Raw genomic sequence first — 20,789 nt, forward strand, 5'->3', positions numbered from 1 at the left:
TCTTCACAATTTGATGCAGAATGGTTGTAAAACATGATAGCAAAAAGGAATGATTCTTTAAATATGATTAAAGAAGTCAGAGACTTCACTTGGAGAGAAAGTATCTGAATCGATTCTTAGAGGGTGGACACAAATGTAGATTACTTTGTATAAACCATAGAAAAAATTAGAAATCAACTGGCCTAATAGATCAATCCCAAGATCAAACATTGTAAAGTGATTGATCTAATAGATAGTATCCAGAGGGTTCAATTGCTTAACAAGAATCAGTCTTAAATAAGAGCAATCAAAGGGGCCCTGGACATGCCTTCCCTGCCCTTATCGAGCCCTTAGCATGTATTTCTTTGACCTTAATGGCTATGTTGGTGGGGAAGATGAGTTTCAGAGGTTTGAAACAGGGTCTCACCAATGCTTTTTCAGACATTTCCCTTTAAAAAAGTAGAGTCTAATGGTGTAAAAGAAAGAGGCAGTCAGCTAGTCTGTTTAAAATGGGGGCTTGGGAAAAGGAAAAAAGACCACTTATATAGCACACAGACTTGGAAAAATTGTACATTGTATATGCATGAGTACACATACACATTCTTTTGTATACACATACATATGTGTAATTTCTCCAGTATTGAATGTCTTCATACTCGAAGTTGTAGCTAAAACTGTCTGACTCCAGCCCTGTATATTTGCTTACTCTGGCTCAGGGAACTTTGAAGATCCAAGCCAATATAGTCTCCAACTGCCCCTGATCTCTTTTCCTCCAGTAGCTTTTGAAGTACCAGGTAATGTTTTGGGGATCCAGCCACGATGATGAAACTACAGTGTAAAAAGTAGCTACTGAAGGAACGTGTTAGGTGCATCTCCCACATCTCATCCCCATTGACACTGATTCTACAAGGTCTGGGGCGGAGCCCAGGCATCTCCCAGATTCGGAGTAGATCTAATGTAGTCCATAGGAAACAGGGATGCTATGATAGACTATAATGGTGACACCAGGGAATAGAAGAGGAAAGTACCACAGTAAATGCAGAGAGAGAGATAGAGATAGAGATAGAGATAGAGATAGAGAGAGAGAGAGAGAGAGAGAGAGAGAGAGAGAGAGAGAGAGAGAGAGAAAGAGGGGAAGGGGGACCTGTGGTATGACACAACACTAAGATAAATGGCCCACTAAGACAGTGGCACTGCTGCTGGTGTCTTATACCTGCTTTAGGATACAAATTATGAGAAACATATACAGGTCATCATGTGTAGTTTCCAAACTATAAGCACTTAGTTTTCCTATACGTACCTACCATTCTGTGTTTCTCCTGCCTTCCCTCTCCAATATTTATCTATTTAACAGATATTTATAGGGTTCTATAAAGAAGGTTTGACTGAGCTTTTGGTAAACACAAAAGTAGATCAGTGTTGTGTGGACAGGTATTTATTGATAAATATAACATTTCTGATTGGTTGCCTACTTTGTTTTTTTTCATACTGTATAGCTTTTATTAAATTTAAGCCATATGAAAATCAAGCTATATGAAGTGTAAGTTATAAAAGATTAAAATATTAGTTTGTGTTACTTAATAGAATGCACCGTGCATAGTATTAAAGACGCAGAACTGGGAACATGGCTCAGGGTAAAAGAGCCCTTACTCTGCAGGAATGAGGACGTAGTTCAAATCCTGAGCACTCGTGTAAAAACAAAATGTACTTAGCCACACAGGCCCATAGCCCAAGCATTGCTGGGAAGAGAGACAGGGGGGGTCCAAAAAACCTCATGAACAACCAGCCTAGCTGTCTCAAGGCAATAAGGCAGAGAGTAGTAGACGAAGTCCACCCGAGTCCATTTTTTGTCTCTGCATGATGCACCCACACTCTCTTGTACATTTGATGAGTGCCTCCCTCCATACCTCTCACCTCCCGCTGTGCCTTACTCTTGGCTCTCTATTCTCTTTCTCTGTCTACCTGAATCTGTTTGTCACTGTCTCTGGCTGTGTCTCTCTTTCTGTCTCTCTTCATCTGTCTGTGTGTTTCTCTTTGTCTCTTCTTGTCTGTATCTGCCTTTTTGTCTTGGTCTGTCTCTGTCTGTGTCTCTCTGTCTCTCTGTCTCCCTGACTCTCTCTCTCTCTCTCTCTCTCTCTCTCTCTCTCTCTCTCTCTCTCTCTCTGTGTGTGTGTGTGTGTGTGTGTGTGTTTGTGTGTGTGTGTGTGTGTACATGTTATATGCTTTCTAAATGTGGACTTAGATTCCTATAGATGCCTGGAGGAAGAATTTCCTGGATCATGCACGTGAGCATTACTGTATTTAAATATCTCAGTACATGTTTGCCTTGGCATTTGCTACATCGCTTTCTGAAATAGTCATTGTAATGTGTTCTGTCATTAACACTTGCAGAGTATCTATTTAAATGACCTTTAACTTATATAGGGTTTTCAGGTTTTTTAAAGACTGTCACTATAAATTGTGTTATTACAGTGTGTGTGTGTGTGTGTGTGTGTGTGTGTGTGTGTGTGTGTAGACTGACCTTTGAGCATATGTTTATTTATTTGTTTTTTTACAAGGAACATTTAAGATAACATGAGACTGAAAAATATTCAAGGCCCCTTTCTGCTTCGTTTGGGCAGTTTATAAAAAACAAAGACAACATGTTTTGAATCTTCTTAGGTCTTATCTGTAGATATTCCTCTTTCTCTGACCTAGTGTTTATTTCTACCATTTATATTGCAGAGCATGTAGCCCATGTTTTCTGCTCTGTGCATAATCCCTCCATTTGTTTGCTCTCTGTCTACATTTAAACCTCTCAGAATACACAAGTCATCATTTCACAGACATTTCCTTATTTATCCTTTTATCAGAGGAGGTGGTCCTGGACATTCCATACCTGGTTTTCCTGTCATTAGTATCTTTCAGTAATGTAGCACTTGTATATTAACAGGCTCACATTCTTAACTTTGAATAATTTAAGTCCATGATTCATTAAGATCTCTTCAGCAAGAGATAAAGTTGAGACAGGATCTGGATTTCAAACAAGGGTTAGTGCATGTTTTAAGGCTCTTTTAATTGTGAAGCTAAAATCGGTTTTGTCTCTTCTACAGTATTTATTGTAAGTTGCATTGATTGTACACTTTCTAATTGTGTTAGTGTGTTGAAACCTGGCATGTCTGTTACAGGGGTCTATCAACCAGCTTTTGTCTTACTGCCCTGAGTATTAGAAAACCTTGATTCTCTGAAAAAAGCTTGAAAGTGCTGAAAGAAGTAAGTTAGGCTTTAAGCAGAAGCAAGAGGGTAGCAGGCTTGATTGTTGCTGGTATAACAGCTTTAATTCCATTAATTGCTAGCACCACTGCTTCTGCAATAGCATTGACACAAGGAGTTAAGACAGCTATTTTTTGTTAACCATCTAGCAAAAAACTGTTACTAATCTATTGAGTATATAAAAGGATTTATATAGGTATCTGGAACAATGGATTGATGCTCTATAACCTATTGAAATTATCTGAAGGAGGTTCAGGGTTCAAGAGTTAGGAGCCAGCTCAAGTGTCATGACAAATATCAATGAAGTAATGTTACTTTTGAAATTCACAATGATTGTCATTATAATTAGAAAAAAAGTTTAAAGACACCTGTAGGGTATTTGGCATAATTCTAACACCTCTCTGGGTGTTTTAACTTTGCATAGTGAGATTATGAATCTGAAGAATGCTGCTCTGTTGAGCTTTGATACTGCAGATAATGTCGATAAAATTATCCATGACCTGAGGTCAGTATTTCCATTTTGGTCTAATCTCAGGAATGGCATATATAACTTAATCATGCTAGCCCTTTTTGTCCTGGGTATACTTTTATTCCTGCCCATTATGTTAAAGGTTGTTTGTAACAACATCAACATGTTGACAGCCAAAGTATATGGCTTGAAACTGAAAATGGATCCTCCAGTCATAGTTATTAATTTAACAGGCTGGCAAGCCAAGGACGGGTAAGATTCTGCACAGAGCCTTACCAACCTAAGAGAGAAGTGCATTACTTATAATAATGCATATTCCACGACAGGTAAGGAAGGCATTCTTGTCAGAATGACCTAAGACAGGCTCAGTCTGGTTTATGCAATAAAAAGGAGGAGATGTGGAGAGCTTTTGTGGCTGCCTAGCAGGAATTTGACATTGGCCAAGGACAAGGAAATGGGATGTTTGGAAGGAATCTGACATAGGCAAAGGACAAGGAAATGGATTGCAGGCAGGAATCTGACATTAGGCTGAAACAAAGAAGTAATTTCAGGCAGAAATCTAAATCCTAGGCTAGAACAAAGAAGAAATTTCAGGCATGAAAATTACTTTGGGCTAGGAGAGGGAAGTAGGCTCAGATATTTTGTTCATCCTGATAAGCCCTTAAAAATAGTGATCACAGGACTTTGTTTATTGTCGTGCGTGTTCTTTGATTATCTGGGTTTATTGTCTTGTTTATTCTTTGACTATTTGCATCTATTTTGTATTGCTAGTTCCTCAACCTAGAACTGACCTTAATACCTGCATGCAATTTAAACAGTATAAAGGTAAAAAAGGAGAAGGAGAGATGAGATAAGGGATTAATGGGGGGAGATGAGAAAGGGGGATGGTATCTGAAATGTAAATAAATAAAATATCAAATAAAAATTACTGAAAAAATAAAATAAAAAAGATCTCTTCAGCTGTGTGCAGGTGTTTTTGCAATTTCAAGATCTACTTCAGTCTATCACACTTCTGTGTCTTAGGATTCTCTTGGCTAATCAGTTTTTAATCTTTTATTTTTATTTGTTTGTTTTTGAAGACTTTTGTAGCTTGAAATGACAGTATCTAGTAAAGGCTCATGTTTTGGATGTTTAGTAGGAAGTACGGGTTTAACTAGGAACAGAGACTGAAGGGAAAGCCATCCAGAGACTGCCCCACCTGGGGATCCATCCTATCTGCAGACACCAAACTCCGACACTATTGCTGATACCAAGAAGTGCTTGCTGACAGGTGCCTATATAGCTGTCCTGGGAGAGACTCTGCCAGAGTTTGACTAATAGAGATGGGCATGCTCACAGCCAACCATTGGACTGAGCACAGGGACCCCAGTAGAGGAGTTAGGGGAAGGACTAAAGGAACTAAAGGGGTTTGCAACCTCAAAAGAACAACAATATCAACCAACCAGACTCCCCCAGAGCTCCCAGGGACTAAACCACCAACCAAAGCATACACATGGAGGGACCCATGGCTCCAGTTTCATATATAGCAGAGGATGGCCTTATTTGGCATCAATGGGAGGGGAATCCCTTGGTCCTATGGAGCCTCGATGCCCCAGTGTAGCGGAATGCCAGGGTGGTGAGATGGGAGTGGGTGGGAGGGTGGATGAGCACCCTCATAGAAGCAAGGTGAGGAGGATGGGATGGGGGTTTGCGAAGGGGAAACTGGGAAGAGGGATAACATTTGAAATGTAGATAAATAAAATAACCAATAAAGTTAAAAACACTTTTGTTTCTTCTACAGTGTTTAATGTAAGTTGCATTGATTGTACACCTTCTAATTGTGTTTGTGTTTTGAAATCCAGCATGTCAGTTATGGGGAGGTCTATCAACCTGCTTTTGTTTTAGTATCCTGAGTATCACAGAACTTTGGTATTCTAAAAATAACTCACAAGTACTGGAAGAAATGAGTCAGGCTTTAAGCAGAAACAAAGAGAGTAGTGGGCTTGACTATTGCTGGTATAACAGCTTTAATTACATTAATTGCTAGCACCACTGCTTCTGCAATTGCTGTGACACAAGAAGTTAAGACAGCTACTTTTGTTAATCATTTAGCAAAAAAAAAAAAAATGTTACTAACCAATAAAAAACAGAAATAGGCACTAGGGTTGGCTTTTGAAAGTGCACCAGCCTTGCCTCTGGTCTAGCCTTCTCTCAGCTTCCTAGCCTGCCATTGTGTGAACAAGCTGACATCTCACACTCCCACCACAAACTCTGCTGCTTCCACAGCCACGCCTTTCCTGGCATGGTGGATTGCAGCCTGCTGAAGATGTGATCTGGAATAAACCTCCCCTCTTCACACTATCTCTTGTCAGGTATGCAAAGGCCACAGAAATGCAAAAGTTACCCACACAATGGTGCTGAGCATGTTTAAATAAAATACCAGTTATAATTGTACTGATGCTTTTCTAGTGATTAGTCTAGAGTTTTGGATTTGGAAAGAAACCCACAGGAGTAAAGGGTCATTTCTAATGTGTTCTGTCCAAGATCCTAATAGCCAATATATTGATGTTGGACTGGGGTCAGTTGGCAAAGTGCTTATCATATAGGTATGAGGACCTCAGGCTATGCCCAGAAGTCACGTAAAAGGCCATGCCACGTACAGTGGCATAGGCTTCTAATTCTAGAGATAGGGAAAGGATGACAGGTGGTGATTTCCAGGGCTCAGCAGCCAGCTAGCCTAGGCAAATTGGTGAGTTCTAGGCCATGGGGAGACACTGTCTCAAAAATCAAAGGGAAGAAGTGAACAAGCCACCCAAGGCACACCTCTGACCAGTACAAACTTGTAGGCACACATGGACATAAATATTGAGCATGCACACGCACATGATCAAGAATATACAGGATCGTTATACATATACATACATGATCTTTACCGTGATTACCTGAGTGAGGGCATGATGGCCTTTGGGTCTCTCTGGAGCGATGTTGCTCCTGTAACTTACTGTATATGGTGAATTTTTGGGAAGGAAGAGAGGTGGGCCAAGTGCAGGGCAGGAGCTACTAGTTATGCTGTAACTCATTATCCTCCATGATGAGGAAAAAAAAATTTTTAACAGATCTTGCCTCGAGTTTATTTGTAAAAACAGCATAGGACACTGGTCATCTGCAAATAGTGTGTAGGTAGGCATGTCACAGCAGTCTGTCTGTCTTCACACTGGCAGGAGCCTTTTCTATGGGGCCTTCACAGGGGCCTGGGCACATTTGGTAGGCTGGGCTGGAGCTGAAGCCCGGGCCTTAGCTGGAGCTGTGGCCTCTGCCTTGGTTTGAACCTTGGGCTTTGGTTGGCAGAGCCTACGACCCTTGGCCATGTAGCTTTGAATCCGCTTCCCAAGCTTGGGGTGAGCGATGAAAGCCAGGCAGCGGCTGAGTTTGCGGCTAGGCCCTTTGGCATCTTGGGCTTGATGGCCTGAGGCTTCACACGGGTCTTGATGGCCTCTGCGCATGCACTCACTGCCTTTGCATTGTTGGCCTGCATCTTCTTCAGGTCTTTCTTGTTGTGCTTCCTGGCAAATCGTATGTTCCTCAGGAACTTGGAGTCAACCCCTGTAAGAGATTCGTATCTTTGTGACCTGGATTTCTTGATGCCGTTTCTGTGCCATTTGCGGGACTGGTTGTGTGTGGTGTGGTTCTTGAACTTCGCCATGTCTGCACGGTAACCCAGGGCTTCTGCAGCGCCTGGGACCAGAAGAGAAAGAGAAAGGCTCACCATGTTTGGTTTTTTAAACTAATTATTTTATTTATTTACATCCCAAACATTGCTCCCCCTGTAGGTCTCGCCTCCCAGAATTCTCACCCCATCTCTCCTCCTCTTTGCCTCTGAGAGGGTGTCTCCCCCCACACCACCTGGCATCCCTTTTCTCTTGGGCATCAAGTTTCTACAGGATTAGGCATGTCCTCTCCCATTGTGACCAGACAAGGCAGTCAGTCCTCTGCTGCATATGTGCCAGGGGCCCTTGGACAAGCCCATGTATGCTCTTTGGTTACTGGGTAGGAAATATTTATTAAGTTATGTGGAATTTATCTCTATGAGAGGCTCATCTCTTCTCCGTATGTTTAATTATTTTTCTCATTATTAATTTCTAGTAGACTGAACTCATGGATAGTTTTATAACTGGGCTACAATCTGATGATGGCTTTGCATTCCTGCTGTGAGTGGGAACTCTTGTGCTTGGCTCATGTGTCTTTTGACATACTTCCTTCCTGTGAATATTCTGTCAGATTTCATCTCTGCTTTTAATAAAAAAAAAAAAAATCCCTTATTTTTGGATTTGGCTTTGAAACATCATGAGATGTTCCAGACTTTTCTGAACTATGTCTTGCCTTTGTCATTGAATTAACCAGCTTTCTAAGATTCCCTGGTTGCTCTTGTTATTAAATGGTAGTAAACACCAAGATTTGAAAGTTAATATTACATAGTACCATTGAGATGTTTTCAGATACTTACAGCCAGCAGAGTGATTGCATGTACTAACTCTTGTGTGAGTCCATGTGTATAAGTAATTCTGGTTGTAATTGTCTCTACCTACACTAAGCTTAGCCTGGGTTATGAATTCCTAATAATTTTTCAACTCTAATTCATTATCGTGTATGTCCTCCCTTAATTCTGAACTCCTCTCCAATAGGGAAAACTCAGTTTACCACTATTTGCCAATTATTTACTTAACTATTAATTCCTGTAGGAACTAATGGAGTATCAAAATTGTTATCTTTTAAAAATTATTTTCTGAAAATTATATTATGAATACTGTATTTGTAACATTCTTCCAGGCCCTCTCCTCCCTCCAAGTAGTCCCATGCCCCTCTCCCTCTCATATTCATGGCCTCTTATTCTATAGTTATAATTGCTACATGTATGCATATGTATGTGATACATATATGTATAGGGATATGATGTATATGCATATGTATGTGTGTATGCATATAATACAACCTCCTAAGATTATTTTGGTCACTCATATGTGTTCAGGGTTTATTTCCTGGGATTAGCTAACTTATCAGGGGCTCATCCTTGGAGAAGACTGACTCTACCTCTCCAGGCAACCATCAGTTGACAATAGTTCTCCTAGGAGTAAATTCCCACAAGAATTTACTGTGTGGGCATGACAATTTGGTGTTATCATATTTTGGGTCTTATTTACGCAAACTTATTGTTGAGATTTCCTGGGTGCATCTTGCAGCAGGCATTCCACCCTGGTCCTTAGGCTCTCACAATCTTTCTGCCCTATATTATTGATGTTCCTGAGCCTTAGGTGTAGATTTGGGTTGTAGATGGAACAGTTAGGCAGAACCATTGTATCATGAGATGATCTTATCAAGTGCCACTCTCTGGCCTGCCACTTGGCAGTTCATGCATTCCAGACTTACTTGACCTGATTCTTTTCTGTGGGGGTAGTTTTGTATGTGGAAAATGTGCCAAAAGTACATTGTCACATTCTTATTGCTAAATCTTTCTGACCTCTTAAATTTTTTTTAATTTGTACATAATAACGTTTTTTCTTTGTGTTTTTCAACTTGACAGATTCTGAACAATGTAGTTTGTCATATCTCTGCCACTACAGTATTGTGCAGAGTTGTTTTGCCACCCTAAAAACTCCTTGTTCTCCATCTTTTCCGTCGTCTATGCCTTCTCCCATAAACCTGAGCAACTCTCATCTTTTGAGTAATTTTGCCTTCCCAATAGTGTGCTGAAATTGGAATCATCAGATGTGTAGCCTTTTTACAATGACTTCATTTACTTAACAACATCAGTTCAGATTTCTCCCATGTCTTTTGCTTTGTACCAGATAAGTCATGTCATGCTGTCACTTAATGGTATCGTGTAGAGTGGGTGTACTAATCTGATCACCTATGGGAGAGCATCTTGGCTGTTTCTACGTTCCAACAATTATGTAACAAATCAATCATAAAAATGTATATGTAAACATTTATATGGACACCACTTTTAAAATCAGTCAGATAAACACCTATAAACAGAATTGCTGGGTCAAATGTTAAGATTGTTTTCAATTTTGTAAGAAATTGCCAAACTGCTTTTCAGAGTGGTAGAGCCATTCTACTTTCCCCTGGGGAGTGAAGTGGAGCCCCTGTGGTTCTGCAGCCTCAGGTGTAAAAACAAGATCACAGAGGATGTGTTCTTAGCCTGCCTCCCTCTCTTTCTGCCTTTCTTTCTTCCTCCCTTTCTTTCTTCCTCCCTTTCTTTCTTCCTCCCTTTCTTCCTCCCTTTCTTTCTTTCTTTCTTCTTACTTTTGATGTTAACCATTGTAAGTAAGCCTATAGCATTTCTTATACTTTAAGTTGTGTTTCTTCCATATAAGAATGTTTACTATCTTTTTAAATTTTTATTTCCTTTCTGTTTATATTTTAATTAAGGTGTCAGTTTAACACCTTGGCTTGTTTTAAAGTTAGAATGTAATCTTATTGTTAGTTCTAATGCCTCTGTGTGTGTGTGTGTGTGTGTCCTTGGATCTAAGTATCCTAGTAGATACATTTTCTGCAAATATTTCCAAAAGCTGAAATTTATGGTTTTGGGTTTTTTTTTTTTTTTAAAGTTTTTTGTTTATAATTTGAATAATAGTAAAATTTATTTTTTTCAAAATTTTCCCATAACTGTGCCTTTGGTATTCTATTCAAACCCATGGTTGCATTAGTTCAGCAAATGTTCATTGAGGTTCATAAGCTTGTACTTAGGTGTATTATATGTTTTGTCTAATATTTCTGAAGTTAACATCTGCATCTCATTTTATTTGTGTGCACGCAGGGAAGCACCCATCTTCCAGCAGCATTAGCTGGGCTATTTCTCCTTTTTAACTGAATTCCCTTTGTGTCTTTATCATCTAGAATTTGACCAGTTTTGTTTGGCTCTCTCAATGAGCTCTTGGTATGCCCTATTTACTCCCTGGGTCTCTTCTCTCACTAATACCATGACGCTAGATCAATGTAGTCCTGTGCTGAGTCCTGATACTACAGTACCGAGTCATCCAACTTTCTTCTCAGTACCACATTGCCAGCCCAGGTGGTTTGCTTTCTGCTAAAGCAGCGTCAGCATCAGTATCAACATTCACTTGCTAATTTGTTTCTGGAGTTATGATGAGTCTATAAATCAGTTCTTCAGAGAGGTGATGTTAAGTCTTTCAATCCATAAGCACAGAATATCTTTCTATGATTTAGATCTTGTTTTTTTTTTCATTATGGTTTAGATGTGCAGAAGGTTTGGAATACTGTGTGAAATTTAAGCCTGGGTATATATGGTACTATAACCAGCATCAGCTACAAAACCAAGAGTGTCATATATGCTGTAATCCCCGAACTCTAGAAGTGGAGGTCGGAGAACCAAGAGGTCAAGGTCATCTTCTGCTATATGGTGAGTTTGAAGCTAGTTTGGGATATAGTAGACCCTGTCTCAAAATACATATTATATTGTTTTCATACTTTATGGACCCAATTATTGGGAAAGCAACTGATTTTTCACATAGTAAACTGATATTGCATAGCCTGCTGTCCTAACTTACCAACTCAAAAAGTATTTGGCTAGAATATTCAAGATTTGCCAAGTGAAAAATCATTTTCCATTAATAAAGTCAGTTTTCATCTCTTCAGAATTTTTTTTGATTGAGTTTCACTCTATAACCCATGCTAATCTTCAAACCATTATGTAGCCAATGCTGGCTTGAACACAAAGGACTCTCTTGCTTCAGCTTCTGAAGTGCCAGGATTGCAGATGTGAGCCACCATGCCTGACTCTACATTACTTTTCATATCAGAAAGTGAAGAAGGCAGTTTTAGAAAGTGGCAGAAAAATCATCAACTTTTAAGTTGCTAAACATGGTTGCTGTTATTAAGGGCAATGTGAGATATCTGCATAAGTAATTTTATTCATCTTGCACTAAAGTACCCTTTTGTTTTCATTTTTGAGCCATCAGCCTTATTTGCTTTTCTTATCTTATTTTAGTATCTAGGATTTCATATACATTGTTGAATAAAATAAGCCAGAAATGGGAATGTCTTTGCCCCACTCCTGCTTTTAGGACAGTGAATCCAATTTCTCATCATTTGTTTTGCTTTAGCTTCAGGTTTTTGCACCTTTATCAAGTGGAAGAAGTCTCCCTCTACTCTAGTTTGCTAAGAACTTTCATTATTCATGGGCTTAGTCTTGTCAAATACTTTTTTCGTTACCAGTTGATATAACTGTGCAATTTTATTCTTTAATTTGTTGGGTAAACTGAAGTAGTCTTCCTTTTACTTATCTCATTACTTTTAATTATGCACATGGGGGGGGGGCCTGGCTGTGTGCATGTGCAGGTACCTGGGAATGTTAGAGACATTAGATCCCCTAGAGCTGGAGATACAGGTCGTCTTGAGCTGTCTGACATTAGTACTTGAACTCACGTTCTCTACAAGAACAGGATGCTCTTTTCATCCTTGACCTATCCCTTCAGCTAACATTGAGTTTTGACAGTTAGATGTTCTATTATGAGTTCACAGTTGGAAATGTATTTTGTAAATATAAATATCTATCATCCTATGGCTTAACTTTCTTATTTCTCTTAGATGATAATTTATAAAACAAACAAAAATAATTTTGACAAAGTTAATTTTATGTAAACTGATATATCTAGTTTTGCATATTTTAGAAATTGTTTTAATAATTATATGCCCACAACTTTAACAAACTATGACTGTTGTCACTCATGAAGTGGATACAGAAGCCTTCCTTTTCTGGGCTGTTCTTGCCTCATTTTCTTAGTACTCTGTGAGTACACTCAGAACCGTATTAAACACTGATGTAATCTTTCAGCTGACAAACATAATTCAGACACTGTCTTGTCCTAACTTATTTATTATTTCATTCTTCTTTCCTTCCTGATAGCACAAGATTCTTTCCCTTATTTGCTTTCTATCAGCCTTTCTTCAGTTAGTTGTTTTACAGCAGGACTCCTGATAAAACCAGGGTTTCATTTGCCTTCATCTGTGAACGTCTTACTGTCTGATATCATCATCCCTAGCAGAAATCTCCACTCAGTAAGGGATTCAACAGTTCTTTTAACTTTTAAAAACATTGCATTTTATGTGCTGTCTTTCAATAGTTTGGGTACTAAACTTCCTCTTGTTCGGATTATGTTTCTTCTACATACAGGGGAGGTGTTTTCTTCTTGCTGGTTTCAAGCTTTTCTTCAACCTTAATTTCTGAAAGGTTTACTCTGTTGTTTGTGATGTGCATATAATGTATGTGTGTTAGTGTATTATGTATGTGTGTATCTATGTGCATGTGTCTGTGTATACATTTCTGTGTGTATATGTGTGTGTATATATGGAAGTGTGAGAAAATAGATACGTATGTATGGGTCTATGTGAGTCTGTTCATTTATTTATGTGCATGTATGTGGGTATGTATATATGTGTATGTGATTGTGTATATTTTCATGTATATGTATATTCATGTGTATGAGTGTGTTTCATTGGGCTTCTCTTTTGATAATTTTTATGCTTCTGGAATCTATATGTTGCTATTTCTGCTAAATCAGGCTGTTGAATTGTTTTTTGTTTGTTTGTTTGTTTTTGTTTTTTGGTTTTTGATTTTGGGGGTTTTTTGGATCCTTTTCAGCCCTATTTCTTTCTCTCCTTTTAGGATTATGATGTTACACAATTAGACATTTTATTATTATGATGCAATATTTTCTTGACACTCTGATTCTGTTATTTCATCTGTTTTCCACTTAATCAGGTTTTCTTGATCTCCTGTCAAGTTCTCTGACCTTCCTAGGACACTCTTCTTCCTGTCCTGAACCTTTGCATGAGGTTTCCATTTCAGTTATTGTACTTTTCAGTCTGAATTTTTCCATTTGTTTTTTCTTAGCCTATTACTCTGATGAGGACTTTAATTTTTTAAAAAACTGATTGTAATAGTATACATAATTGTTTGCTGAAACAGTTTTATAAAGATAGCCTTAAAATCTCTTCAGATTCTGGTTATTATCTTACTACTTGTATCTATTGATATTCTCCTCTGAGTCAATTTGGGAGTCTCTCTCTCTCTCTCTCTCTCTCTCTCTCTCTCTCTCTCTCTTGCACTCTCTCTCTCTTGCACTCTCTCTCTTTCTCTCTGATATAAATGATATTTATTTAAACATATTTAGCATATTATAAATTCATAGAACTTTTGGTTACTTTCTTCTGATGCCAGTACAGCAGCTAACTGATGAATGAACTCCTTACTGCTACCAGGAAAGGATAGAAGTACAGGGTGTTCTCTGTGCTCTTTGTTGATATTCAAGTTTAGGAGAGACAGTTCTTGCTTCTGGGTAACAGTGAGATTCTCAATCCCTACTAGATTACCACTGATACTTCTCTAGGTGCAGTATGTCTTGCTACTTCTATAGCTAGTGACCTCACAGTGCAGTAAGGCACCTTGCTGTTACCTAGAAGAGATGAAACCCTAGCTTTTCTTGGGCACCATCTCAACAGGGATGCTGTTGTGCTTTGTTGCAGCTCAGGGAGGGTAGAAGTCTAGAATTCTCACATTCTCTTCGCCGTCATGGCTTGGATTGTGTGGGGGGTGGGAAACAAGAGCTTTACTGGGGCTCGTTCAACTCTGTTCTTCAGTATTTCCAGGTTCCTGGCTTCTCCAACATTTTGCCTGAGACTTATGAGACCAACAGGCAAATCCAAAGAGCTCAGCGATGTCTTATTCTTTGGATTCTTCCCCCCTTTTTTCTACTAGAACACATGATGCATGAAGGTCCAGTTTGAGAAGAAAAGTATAAACTGTGGACACACTATCTTAACAGACAGGAAAGGACTTGGTCTTCCTGTCCATGTCATGCATATTTTTCTTCTTTTGGTTTTGTGACACTCTTGACTCTGTGCAAGACTCTTCCACTACCTGTATGGTCTGCTTAAAAGCTGTTACCTGGTTTTTATAATATGCAGTGGCAGTTTTGATGTAGATTCTCTATTTCATAACACTTTATCATGAGGGTTTGTATTCTTTAACCTCTTTCATCATTGTCATGAGTTTTCTTGCCATATTTTTGTGTTGTTCTGTCCTAGACTCTTGTATTACTGAACATTGAATGACTTCATAGCTTAGAGCTGCAGAGGTTCTATACTCACAGTGTGGAGGCATTGCCTTATCAATCCACCCAGGGACAAAAGGGGCCATATCTGCAAGACTGAAGACCAGCACACCATTGTAGGTATCTGAATCAACCCAGATAATCAGCATCTTTAAAACAATACAGGCTCAAGAGAGTTCCCATTGCCAGCCCTGTCTGCTTCATCTTCTGTCCTCTCATTGCTTGCAGAGGGTATAATTTTCTCTCCATGTGAGCCTCTCATCTTCAGGAACTATGTGAATATAGACTCTGCCCTCCATGAGAAGTCTCAGCAATGGACTCTCAGCAATCTCAATATTTAACTCTCTTCATTTCCTTCCCATTGTAAACTGTCCAGAGCACTTCAGATACAAACCTCTGGGTTTTACCTCTATTTTAGCTTCCTTTTAAACAGAGTTTACAGGCATTTAAAAAACAATCTGTCATCTTGTTGTCCTAAGATTTCCAGAATAAGACGGTGAACAAAGTGCTGACTGAGGAAGACATTTTTAGAGCACTAAGTTTTAACCTACATTTATTGAGTACCTAATGTCTCAATGGTTCATCTTCAAACTTCAAAAGCCTAAAAAGATGACAACTTGGAAGATGAGCCAACAAAGAACATGTTGCTGGAGTCAAACAGGGGTAACAATTTTCAGTTGACAATTTGGGCTTCATCAGAATACTTTCTAGAGAAGGCTCAGAGATTTTCTTTGAGCTATCTGTGCATTGTCTTCTGCTCAGTCTTGACTAGTTGATGATTTCAGGTAAACTGCTTCCAAAATCTCCAAGGAAAGTATTTATTATATGTGAAATGAAATCATAAATGCCCCAATATGCTAATTTCCATTGCTTCCCATGAACCTCAGTGTAATGCTTGTGTTGGAAGCCTGAACTGGCATGCTTATTTTAGAATCTAATTTTACAAGGAAAGGCTCATTCTACACATGGAAGAGTGCTATGTAATTTGACTGAAGCCATCAGACACCTTGTCATAGAGGGTTTTTTTATAGGTCCCTCTGTGATAAAATGGGACTTTGGCACACAGCAATAGGTGCCACTTGTATTTCATTATTGATTCTAGGATTTCTACTTTACTATTCCTTTGGGGAGGAAAATAGTAGAGTTTACATAGACTTTCTCCATGTGGAGTTGTACTTGGAGTGTGCCGCCCACATTAAGAAATCTGAAAAGGAAAAAAATCTTAACATGGGAGTAAAGATTGTTCTTTGCAAACATGACACATTGTTAAGGTTGTAGACCATCTCCTGTCAATCTTTGCACACTGAAATTTAATTGGCATCCCGCTGTCCAAGCACATGCATTCCTTTGCTTTTAGGGTCTTAATTTTTTTCAATGTCATCCTAAATCTTTGCAAATATTATTCTAATAATTGTATAATATTTTATTGAATCTTGTTGAAGTATATAAAACTAGACCACAAGGCAGCAAAGGCATTCCACGCTTGGACAGCAAAATATATCATATTAGTAGGTCATCTCAAATTTGATCTCTGAATTAAATAAAATGTCAATTAGGAATGCAGAAATTCCTTCTAAGATTTTTCATGTAGAGGAAGAAAAGGTAAGATACTCTTCATTTCCATTAGATTCAACAAATCTAAAAATTACATTAGAAAAAAAGTCATTGCAACTGTGTACTCATTAAAAAAAGAGCAGTCTTGAGCTCCCACTTCACATAGTAGAGAGAAATAAATTCTAGATAGATAAAATATTATTTTTAAATAATATTTTAATAATTTTAAATAATTTTTAAATAATATTTTAATAAAATATTAATAATATTTTAAATAAAAAATTTGATATTCAAGAAGAATGTTTAGAAGAATGAGTTTGTTTGTTTGTTTGTTATTTTACTACAAGGTCTAGTTATATGGCATAGGTTGGCCTTGAACTCACATACTCTTGTTTCAGCTTCCCCAGTGCTAGAAGTATATATAGCACATGCTATATACCAACTAGCAGTGAAAGTAGTTTCATGACTTCAAAGTAAAGAACAACTTGACACAGAAAACTGTTGCAGGATATTTGATCACACCGTGAATCCTAGGATTGTGTTATTTACTGAAAATAGCTGTTACTAATTGTGATGTGGCTTAGCCCTTAACACACAGCTTTAAGCCCTCTGACTGGAATACACACACGACCTTAGTTCATACCTTTAATCCCAAACTGTGAAGGTAAAATTAGTTGGTAGAAGGAAGCACCCATGTTTGAAAGTGATGTCTAATTGAGTGGCAAACAAAGTGACCAATCAGAGAAAGATTTGAGTGAATAGGATCTGGCCAAATATCACAAGAAGAGTGAGGAAAGGGAAGCTACTTAAAGGGCAGTACAGAGAGGAAAGAGACAGTTTTACTGGGACAGTTGTCCAGAGACATTGTAGAGAAAGAAGAAGCCAGAGAATGACGAGCCAGAAGATTAAAACAGATTGCTAGGGTTAGTTTGAGGGCAAATAAAGTAATTCAGGAGAAGCCCAGAGAGAAGCCAGATTGAATCAGTCAGTTTGGAGAGGTGTTTGAGTCAGAATAGCCAGCCAGAACTCAGAAAGAACTAAGAAGGGGGTGGCGTTATTCATCAGTAAGTCTCAGAGGCTAAACACATTCTAAGCCTAAGATTGTACAGATGCTAGAAGCTTCCAGGACTAGGTCTAGATTAAAGGACAGAGGCAGTAAGCCTCGGGGATAACAATTACTGCAGATAAAAAAAAGTATATTTCATCTTTAAAATTCAGAGCTATAACCCAAAAATAGTAACTTAAGTATGAATAAGTTTTTCTCTAGGTGTGGAGAGAGGGCTCAGCAGGTACACCATAGAGAGGACACACATTTGGTTCCCAATACCAATACTAGCCAGTCTACAACCACCTATAACTCCACTAATAGCTTTTCTTGGGCTCTGCAGGCTCCTGTCTTCACATGTGTACATCACTGGATGAATGCATATACCGACAGACAATTTGGAATTAAAAACATCAAATCAGATTTTAAGAGATTTGAGTAGTAAACCACACCAAGATGAATGAAAAGCTGAAGAAAATGGCAGAAAGTGAAACTTGGCCACAGTTTTTTAAAACTCTTATAGTGTAGCATGTAAGAGCTAAATATTGTGATAGAAAAAAAAAAACAAACTGACCTTGATATTACAAAATCCCTATAATTAGGTGAATAAAATATGATCTAATAGAAAAACATTCAAAGAATATGAGAAAAAAAAACTTCAGAAGTCAATGACGGTCAGCTCATCCTTTTTCCAACCTGCCTGGAAAACACCAAAGTGTCAACCACTTGCAGGAAGACACTCTCATCCATCCTGCTGGGAGTGTTTATGTGCCTAGACATTAATATGGGAATTTGTAGATAATTATTATTTAAAGCTAAGTATACTTTTACTTTAACTTATTAGTTCTACATCTGGGCATTTTTCCCCTTTAAATTAAACCTCCAGTTTGTGGTGGCATGTGCTAGCACATTTATCTCCTTACAGAGCAGCCAAGGAAAAACAGTAGTTCCCCTAGATTTTAGAAAATAAGAAAATAGCTGAATAGATGGCATTTATTGGAAAACATACATCTAACTGAGAAGACTGAGTTAGAAGGGATCAGATGATTCCATCTGTTATGATATATGATAAAGAATGATAATACCATATGTAGACAAATACCTGAAAACTGGGCATGGTTACATATACACAAGAAATGCCAAAGGTGTCTCCTATATGTGAGTTTCCAGAGAACTCACTTAACTGTGGCAATTGGTGGGATTTAGTAAAAACTGGATGGAAAGAGGCTTGTGTGACTGAGATAAGCATAAGATAACAAATATACCAGTTACAGAGCAGAAGCACATTGACAGGATAGTCTTATGTGCTAGGAAGACATGAACAAACATTTACTCACCTCAACAGGCAGCAATGACAGGTTAAAGTATTCATAACATCAAAGTTCAATTTGATGACCTGATGAGTTTTGCTTGGGTTCCTCGTAGAAATGAGGGTTAGGAGGCACTTGTATTGGCAGACATCAAAGGTGACAACTACATCACCAATGCCCATCCCATCATAAAAAGCTGGAAATCTGGAGTATACTGCATAACCCACAGGCCATTCAGCTCACTGAAGAACATTCTTTCAGGTAGTTCAGTAAGTCTGAGCCTCTTCCAGGTGGCTTAACTGCTCTCCATTCTTCTGGGAAGTTCAGTTTGTCTTAGAGTCTTATGCAGTTTCACTGTATAATTTGGGGATGGAGGAGCCTATTGGATCTGTTTGGGTTCAGTGTTTTCCTGCAGATATTGAGTTGTTTACTTCCTGAGGTTAATGAGCTTCCAGCAACACGGAACTTCCTTACCCTCCCCTTTACTTCACTTACCCTTAAATATCTCCTATCTGAAAAAATTTCCCTCCAAAATATATTTTACTCTTACAGGAAAGCATTATACAATACATTATATAATTGTAGAATACCAAAGTCCATTCTATTATAATTTTTACAGGTGACATATACACACAGAAGTACTGTAGGATCCATGGTATAATAGAAAACATGAATTGAGTACTATAACTTCACATAATTTTCTTTGGAATGGTTACCATTTTGATAGAGAGTCTAAATTTAAATTATTAAAAAAAGCATACTTATTTTTATATGCACAGAATATTTTATTTATGTGTTGAAAATGGGAATTGTGCACACCTTGTATGTAAATCACCCATATCTCAGATTATTTTCTTTCAAAAGTATGTAAGAAGAAACTAAACAAACACAAATTCTAAAAATTCCTGGTGTCTGCTGACAAATGCTTCTTGGAAATTGTCTCTGCCACACTGTTTTAGCTTTGAAATAATAATACTTCCTGAATGTTCATATATCTAATCCCACAATGGCTTATGATTGGACAGTGCTATTTTATGTTTTCTGAAGAGTTTGTGTACATTTTTAAAAATTCAAACTATAATATAAACAAAATAGCAGTTATAATTTTAAATATGTTATGTATTGAGAGCATAAAAATGTATAGTAAGATTAATGAGTGACATCACTAGAGGCAAGCACAAGATGAGTGACATCACTAGAGAGAAGCACAAGATAAGTGATGTGACTAGAGACAAGTACAAGATGAGTGACATCATTGAGAAGCCAGAAGTCAATTGTAAGTAACAGAACACACATATTTATATTCAATTAGGAAATCCCATTTCTAAGAGTGTATCTTAAAGTGTATTAAGCAAGCATGAAATGGAATAGACCTAAATTTTTTTTCATGGCATTTGACATTATTTTAGACAAAATTTAGAAATAATTAATATATGTTAGTAGATTCTTTTTAACAAGAAGCAAAAAGAAATAGAAAATATGTATTGGCTATATCTTGTTATCCCCGGAAGATTGGTTTCAGTATGCCTGTCCGTGACAAAATGTATCGACACTTGTATCCTTGTTTAAAATGATGGAACATTTGCAAAGAACTCAGATGCATCCTCACATGTTCTCTAAATGATGGCTAGTTTACTTCTACATAGTGAGATTAAATGCTGTGGAAATAGTTTTTACACTGTTTTGCTCAGAGGCTAATAACAAGAAATAATAACCTGTTTGGGTTTTGCGCAAATGCAATAGTTTTCTAATATTACTGATCCAGGATTGGTTGAATCTGTGGATATGTAATCATGTGCCTGAAGTGAAGGCTAATTCTATATGCACATGCAAAATAATATGCTGAATATTCTGTTAAATACATACTGTATTTTTTAGGATGAGTATGTCCTATTACAAGGGATGTAATTACATGAAGAAATTCATTCTTTGTTTGAGATCCAACTTAAACTGGAAAACTTACATTATAATAATAATAATTACTATTATTTTTATGTTTATTGTCAGTATCATCATCATTGCTATTAATTGTGTGTGTGTGTGTGTGTGTGTGTGTGTGCATACATGCA

At 37.8% G+C, this 20,789-nt stretch overlaps 1 pseudogene; it reads right to left on the bottom strand.

Moving 5' to 3' along the window:
- Nucleotides 1-6,909: 6,909 nt before the first annotated feature.
- Nucleotides 6,910-7,382, bottom strand: LOC117715631 (large ribosomal subunit protein eL29 pseudogene; annotated as a pseudogene).
- Between the last annotated feature and the right edge of the window lie 13,407 nt (nt 7,383-20,789).

The sequence above is a fragment of the Arvicanthis niloticus genome, chromosome 9, assembly GCF_011762505.2.
Source record: "Arvicanthis niloticus isolate mArvNil1 chromosome 9, mArvNil1.pat.X, whole genome shotgun sequence".
NCBI classification, from domain to species: domain Eukaryota; kingdom Metazoa; phylum Chordata; class Mammalia; order Rodentia; family Muridae; genus Arvicanthis; species Arvicanthis niloticus.